This window comes from Vespa velutina, chromosome 10 (genome assembly GCF_912470025.1).
Source record: "Vespa velutina chromosome 10, iVesVel2.1, whole genome shotgun sequence".
In the NCBI taxonomy this organism is placed as follows: domain Eukaryota; kingdom Metazoa; phylum Arthropoda; class Insecta; order Hymenoptera; family Vespidae; genus Vespa; species Vespa velutina.
Genome location: NC_062197.1, coordinates 1,696,073 through 1,703,572, shown reverse-complemented (window position 1 = coordinate 1,703,572; position 7,500 = coordinate 1,696,073). Strand labels below are relative to the sequence as shown.

At 29.0% G+C, this 7,500-nt stretch overlaps 1 protein-coding gene across 9 annotated transcripts in view; it reads left to right on the top strand.

Annotated features, from left to right (window-relative positions):
* The window catches only part of LOC124952689 (probable serine/threonine-protein kinase mkcC), a 69,365-nt gene that overhangs the window by 44,437 nt on the left and 17,428 nt on the right, over positions 1 to 7,500 (top strand). The window lies entirely within an intron of this gene.

Here is a 7,500-nt window from a genome sequence, read left to right as displayed (position 1 = left end):
TGTTTTTTTTTCTTTTTTTTTTTCTTTTTCTTTTTTTGGAAGAACAAGCAGAACGAAAAGAGAATTGTTGGACATTTTTATAATTAACCTTTCATTTTTCTTTTTTGTTTTTTTTTAATTCCGCTTTAAAGAGAATTTCTTTAAACAAAAGCTATCTCACATATTTTATAATCACGTTTATATGATAAACTTGTACAAAGCATCATATATATTTATATATATATATATATATATATATATATATATATATATATATATTTTATGTGCGCGCGCGTGTATGTGTGTGTGTGTGTGTATGTGTATCAAAGATTCGTTTTAGTAATTCATTACGTATCTAAATATGTTATCGTTAAAATTGTATTTAAATAAAGTGAATTCGCGCGTGACACAAAACGAGAAAGGAATATTTGTGCAACGAGAGTCGTCAGTTTGTTGAAAAAAGAAACGAAGAAAAAACAAAAGAAAGAAAAAGAAATAAAGAATATAAGAGAAAAGAAAAAAGTCGAGCTCGACGTCAATTTACAATTTTTCTTTTAGTTATCGAAAAGGAAAATTATCGATTTCCTCAACGATATACTCTCGAATCGAATGGGCGTTTATACGATATCACGATATAAGATTATAAAACTTGGTCATGATGCCAAATCAATAAATACTTGGCAATATGTTCGGCACATTTGGGATTTTATTAGACATGACATTGTCGATTTTTCTTCGATTTTTCTTATCGTTTCCATGACTTATCACCTATACCCCAAAATACATCAAGCTTAACCGCATTGTCGATGTATTGACAGATTAAAAATATTAATTTTTTGAAAGTCATGGAAATTTTAATACGCGCGAAAAAAATTTCGAAAGAATACATACACACGCACACACACACACACACACACACATATATATATATATATATATATATATATATAAGTAAATAAAGTGAGCTTATTTAAGCATACTTTTCCTTCATCGAGAATACAAATTTCGTTTGTTACTTTTCGATCTATCGATCTATCGAGGAACATCTCGTTCAATGGTATTTTTTAACATCATTAAATAGCATTGCTCTTGCAATTATAATATTTTTTTTTTTCTTTTTGTTTTTGCAAGAAGAGGTAGAAGTAGAGAAAGAAGAGGAAGAAGATGCACGTTCGTGGCTGAATTTCCTTAGTGTCTCGTAAATTATCCAACGAGAGAGATCCAATTTCCGAAAGAGAACTTTTCTCTCTCTCTCTCTCTCTCTCTCTCTTTCTCTTTGTCTATCTATTTGTCTCTTTCTCTCTTTCGACGGTCCGAGACTTAACTTTTCTTCTTTTTCTTCTTCTTCTTCTTCTTCTTCTACTTCTTCTTTTTCTTCTTCTTCTTCTTCTTCTTCTTTTTCTTCTTCTTCTTCTTTTTCATCCGTCTTCGTCCTTTTCTTTTTTCGATTTTTCTCTCTTCGTATCTTTCTAAGGTACGTGTTCCATTAACTGATACGTGCTTGTTAACACGAATTGACCCTTTTATTCATCCTCAAACTCTTACATACGAAAAGTTTGATCGCTTGGTTCTACTAATCAATTAAAAATAAATAATAGATGAGAACTCCATTTTAAATGTTAAATTTTCTTAGACATATAAATTAATGTTTTCATAGTCTTCTTTTAAACTCCTTTCAAAACCGTTCCATTGTAAAATTTTCAATAATCGTAATTTTATAAGAGTGTTCAAAAGAAAAAGAGAGAGAGAGAGAGAGAGAGAGAGGGAGAGAAAACAAAAAATATATATACGTATAAAATTTTTTTAATTTGTTTCATCGATCTTAAGTTCACCTTTTCTTTTCTGTTTTTTTTTTCTTTTTTTTTTTTTTTTTTTTCAAGGTAACTCGGTCGTTACATCGTTCAAAAACTTTGGAAACTATGTATCTATCTAGATTCAATTTCAATTCGCTCGTAAATTCTATCGTCCCTTGTCTTTTTCCCATTCCAATACAAATCATTTTTCCTATCGATCTTTCGGTTTGTACAAGCCTTTATTCACGATCTCGTTTTTATCTCTTTTTTCTTTTTTTTTCTTTTTTTTTCTTTCTTTCTTTCTTTCTTTCTATTTCTCTCTTCGCACGTCTTTCCGTTTCTCATTCGTTCGTACTCTTGATTTTTTGATTTTTCCAATCTAAGTATCGGAAGTACATTTTTTTTTTTTTTTTACTTTCTCTCTTCCTCTCTCCCTCTTTATCTCGAAGATAAATACATACGTTTATTTTATTATTTCACGAAGGTCTCGTTAGTAAGTTTCTACGTGCTTTCAGTTAAAGATTTCTCGATACCTATTTGTCTTTGGAATTTATCGACTTTTATCGTTGGAAACGTGTCAATTTTTGTGCTTTCTTTTCCAATTGAATATTAGTTCTCTCTCTCTCTCTCTCTCTCTCTCTCTCTCTCTCTCTCTCTCTTTCTCGTTTCCATGCAAAGAGAATATAAATTCAATGAAATCGCATAAGGTATGTTATGGATTTGCGAGAAATATTTGAATAAAGAAAGAGAGAGAGAGAGAGAGAGAGAGAGAAAGAGAGAGAAAGTAGGAAAAGGATAAAATTCGTAGTACAATATCGCGCACGTGGCGCATGAGGGAAAAATGTTGCACTCTTCTTAGTTGTATGTGACTTGTACGTAGCCATAAAAGCTCGCCAACACGCGGATCAATTGTTCAACGTGAACTAGGCCAACGAATGCAACTCTAGACGAGATCCGCATTCGTAATGCGACGAATAGGAAGAGAAAAGAGATAGAGAAGGGTTGTTAGATGAAGATAATGCTGTATATAAATATATATAATATATATATATATATATATATATATATATATATATGTATGTATATATATATAGTGTAATAATATGTACGTGTACAAGAAATGTTACGTTGAAGTTGCATAGAGAATCTTCTTCGTCTGTCGAGTTAGTCAAATTAACCACATTCAAATTAAACCATAGTCAAATTAAATATCCAAGGGAAATATCTGAGTAGATTAGTTTAGGATTTTTTTTTATTTTTATAACAAAAAAAAAAATATATATATATATATATATATAAATCGAGGAAATTTTCAAGTATGTATATTTTATTAAATTTTCTAAGTTTATACATTTGTGTTAGTTAATATGAAATACATATATCCTTTTGTAAAATTGAAGGATATATATAGGGTGATTCATATATACCTGCATATATATATATATATATGTATATGACTATAAACGAATAAAAAAAAAAAAAAATAAAAAAATAAAAAAAAATGTATATATATATATATATATATATATATATATATATAATATATGTGCGTATTTATATTTTCGTAAATATTAATATAATTTATAATAATTGTCTAATTTCAATCAAGATATTATTTTTTTTTTTTTCTAAATTTCTGTCTAATTCGTTGAATCGATTAAAATAGCTGCCATGTATGAATATGCTATGTGAATATTTTTTTTGAAAAAAATTTTTCAAGTCCCAGAGCAATAATCCTATTTGGTTTGTCGGCGATGCGCATAAGCGACACGAAGTTAAGACAGTTTGAAAATTAATTTCACTTAGGAATTGGGCCCTCAGGAGGAATTGAAATTTTCAGAACAAATTTCATACTTCTGGTGCGAGGTTTCGCGAAACTATATATAAATATATATATATATATATATGTTATCCCAGAGTAGGTTTGTGATTCGTTTAGATTTCAAGAGCGAGAAGGACGAATGATTCTTCGAATTCCATTGAGATTTTATTGAATCTCGAATGGAAATACAGGAGACTTCGATATACCTATTCTATTTACGTCGGACGATGTGAACATTTTTTGGTCGAAAATTTTTCAAAAGAGAAAAAAGAGAAAAATAGAAGAAAAAAGGAAATATGAAACTTGTTGATTGTTCGTACAATTCTTTTTTCTTCTTTTTGTACGATTTTTTTTATTTTTTATTTTTTTTTTTTTTATATTTCGTTATTAAAAAATACTTTTTCCATTCTCTCTATCTCTGTCTCTGTCTCTTTCTCTCTCAATCTCTCTTTCTCTCTCTCTCTCTCTCTCTCTCTCTCTCTCTCTCTCTCTCTCTATCTCTATCTCGGTGAGAATCATATAAAAAAAGATCAAGAAGATTAGAATCGAGTATCGAATTAGAAGTCGTTTGTTGTCCGAATGATTTTCACGAAGAAACACGAGGGACTTTAATCTCGTGAGACGAACACACGTGATTTGTCCTTTCTCGAAAACGTCCAAGAGAAAGAGAGAGAGAGAGAGAGAGAGAGAGAGAGAGAGAGAGAAAGAGATCGATACGGAAAGATATAGGAGATGGTGGATGATAAAAAAAGGAAATGAGAATTACGAAAGATCTACGAAAAAAAAGTTGATCGGTAGGATTTGCAGAGGTGTCAAGAGTGATCTCATGACGTCATTGGAAATATCTATCTATGGTATATATACATATATATGTGTGTCTGTATGTGTGTGTGTGTGTGTGTGTGTGTGTGTATATCCACATGAGTGTTACGTGAACTATACGTGTTTTCTTTTAGCTAAGCTGGCGATCGATGAGTACACCGATATAAAGAAAAAAAAAATATCTATCTCTTTATAGTTAAATAAAAGAGAGAGAGAGAGAGAGAGAGAGAGAGAGAGAGAGAGAGAGAGAGAGAGAGAGAGAGAGAGAGAGAGAGGAAGAGATAGAAATAGAAAGAAATTTATTGTTGTTACATTCTAAAATAACATATGTTTGTACATGTATATATATATATATATATATATATGTTTATTTATGTTTTATTTGTTACAATAACGATTATACATCATAGAATAATAAAGTAGGATGAAAAGAAAATATAACGATTAAAGAATAATATTAAAATAATAAAAAATAAATAAAATGAGGAATAAACCTGGTGTAATTATAATAAGCTGGTGAGCGCACATTTTTTTTTCTTCTTTTTTTTTTTTTTTTTTTTTTTTTTTTTTTTAAGGGAAAATACAAGATGGAAAATAATTGGAATTTATTTAAATAAGCATATTATTAATTAATTTAAAACGATTATCGCGTCAGCATGAAATCCATAATGGGACATAGTTTTTCGATTATTTTCGACCTTGATTATCATGAGTAGACAATAAAGGGCAATAGTTAAAAGTTTAGTCGTCACGGTATCGCGTGCTTTCATCGAAGATTATGGAGGAAAGGAAAAAGAAAAAAAAAAAGAAATAAGTGGAAAAGAAAATGAAAAGAAAAGGGAGGGAGAGAAAGAGAGATAGAGAGAGAGAGAGAGAGAGAGAGAGAGAGAGAGAGAGAGAGAGAGAGAAAAGTGAACTACCTACGAGCGGGCGCAGCTCGCGTGATTGGCTTCATGGTAATTACGGGATACGTTTTAATTGTTTCACGCTCACGCAAACTCAAAACGAGTTCTATATTTTTAGTCGCCTTAGCGTCGCAATCGCGAGATTATTATCGCGAATTATGCTAATAACTTGTTAAAGTGGGAATATAAAATGAAGAAAAAACATTTCAAAATGAAATTCCTTTTCTTCGTTATAGCGTAAAATAATTTCGATGTTTATCACCGAACAATTTTTCTTCTTCTTTTTTTTTTTTTTTTTTTTTTTTTTTATATGCACTTATCGCACCTCGAAAATGTATTGTATGCTTATTCATTTTATTTATTTATAATTAGTTCATATATTTTTCATTTTTTTTCTCTTTTTTTGTTTTCTTTTTTTTCCTTTTGTTTTTTTTTTCTTTCTTTTTTTTTATCGATAAGAAAATCTCGATGAAATCATTCGGCCTTCTTTTTCTTCCTCTTCCTTTTCTTCTTCCATGAAACACCTGTTGTCGATAAATAAAGTGTATAAAGCTTGCGCGTGTGTCATAAATATATGAATACATTTGTGTTTTATTTCTTGTTTTTTTTTTTTTTTATTTTTTTTTTTTTTGATAATTTGATCTTCGTTTCACGTCATAGGTACAATTTAAATACATATTGAAAATATATGTTATTTAGATGCAATTCATTTAAATAATTTTATTTCGAAAAATAACGTGATATTATCGTTCCGTTGTCTATCTGTCGAGAAAATCTATTTGTAAGCGCAGACCTCATGGCATTGTTTTCAAACTAGAATTCGATTTAATAACATTTCATATCCTCCCACTTTATTTTCATCATATATATATATATATATATATGTATATATGTATTTATGATATATATATATATATATATATATATATATATATATATATATATATATATATAAGTAATCGAAATACTTAACATACATAATTCGAGAGAATCTCAAATATGAATACTCTGGGAGTCGATCTTTGTATTTCCCAAAGCATCTGTCAGGAATTACAATGAGAAAATTGTGATTAAATTGATCTCGGTTAATTACGAGATTGTTTTCGTTAGAAGATGAATTTACAGTATGGATTATATATTCATGATCGTACGTTGAAAACATCATTAATTTTATAATATTAACCACTTGCCACGTCGTTTATATTCCGAATAATTTTATTCTACGTTATATGAAACATTGTTTTTCATTAAATAAGTGCCAATCGATAAAATTATACAGTTATACGGAAATTACGACACTATTCGTTATTATTTATAAATGTACGGAAAGAAAAGAAAAATCTAACGATAATTTTTTACGAGCGAAAAAGAAAAAAATTTATAGAAAAAAATCATCTTCGTATTTTCCAAATGAAAATATTTTTCTTTTTGTTTCTCCGTTGATCTTACTTTCTCTCTCTCTCTCTCTCTCTCTCTCTCTCTTTTTCTTTCTTCGTTAATCGAGAAATGGTATCTATCATTTAAATTTCATAATTTAACTATAACCTCGGAATTAATTTCAATTGCTAATTTTCCATTTCTCGTCTCGTGAAAGTTTATAGATATACTTAAATGCGTTGCTCTTCGTGCAATTCGAAATTTAATGGCGCGTATTCTCTTTGCCCAAGGCCGTTTAAACGTCGATTTTAGTCATTTTCTCAATACTCTCTATCTCTCTATCTCTCTCTATCTCTCTCTCTCTCTCTCTCTCTCTCTCTCTCTCTCTCTCTCTCTCTCTCTCTCTCTCTCTCTCTCTCTCTCTCTCTCTCTCTCTTTTATGGATTCGTATAACCATGATTGTTTCGTGGTTATACGAATTCATATTCGAAATAACGAAAATCTGTTATTATTAGAAGATAAACACGTCGATGAATTTCAAATCGAACGAATTCAATTGAAATTTAAGATATGAAAATTTATTATTATTTTCCCGAAGTCAAATTTCTTTATTGTGTCTTTTTTTTTTTTTTTTTTTTTTTTTTTTTTTTTTTTTTTTATTTAATTAATTTCAATTGGTTTCAATTTTTCCAATCCACCTCGTCGCTTTCTTTTATGAACTTTTTTTCGAAGCTTCGGGGCATAAAAAAGGATATTAAAAAAAAAAAAAAAAAAAAAAAAAAAAAAAAAAAAAAAAAAAAAA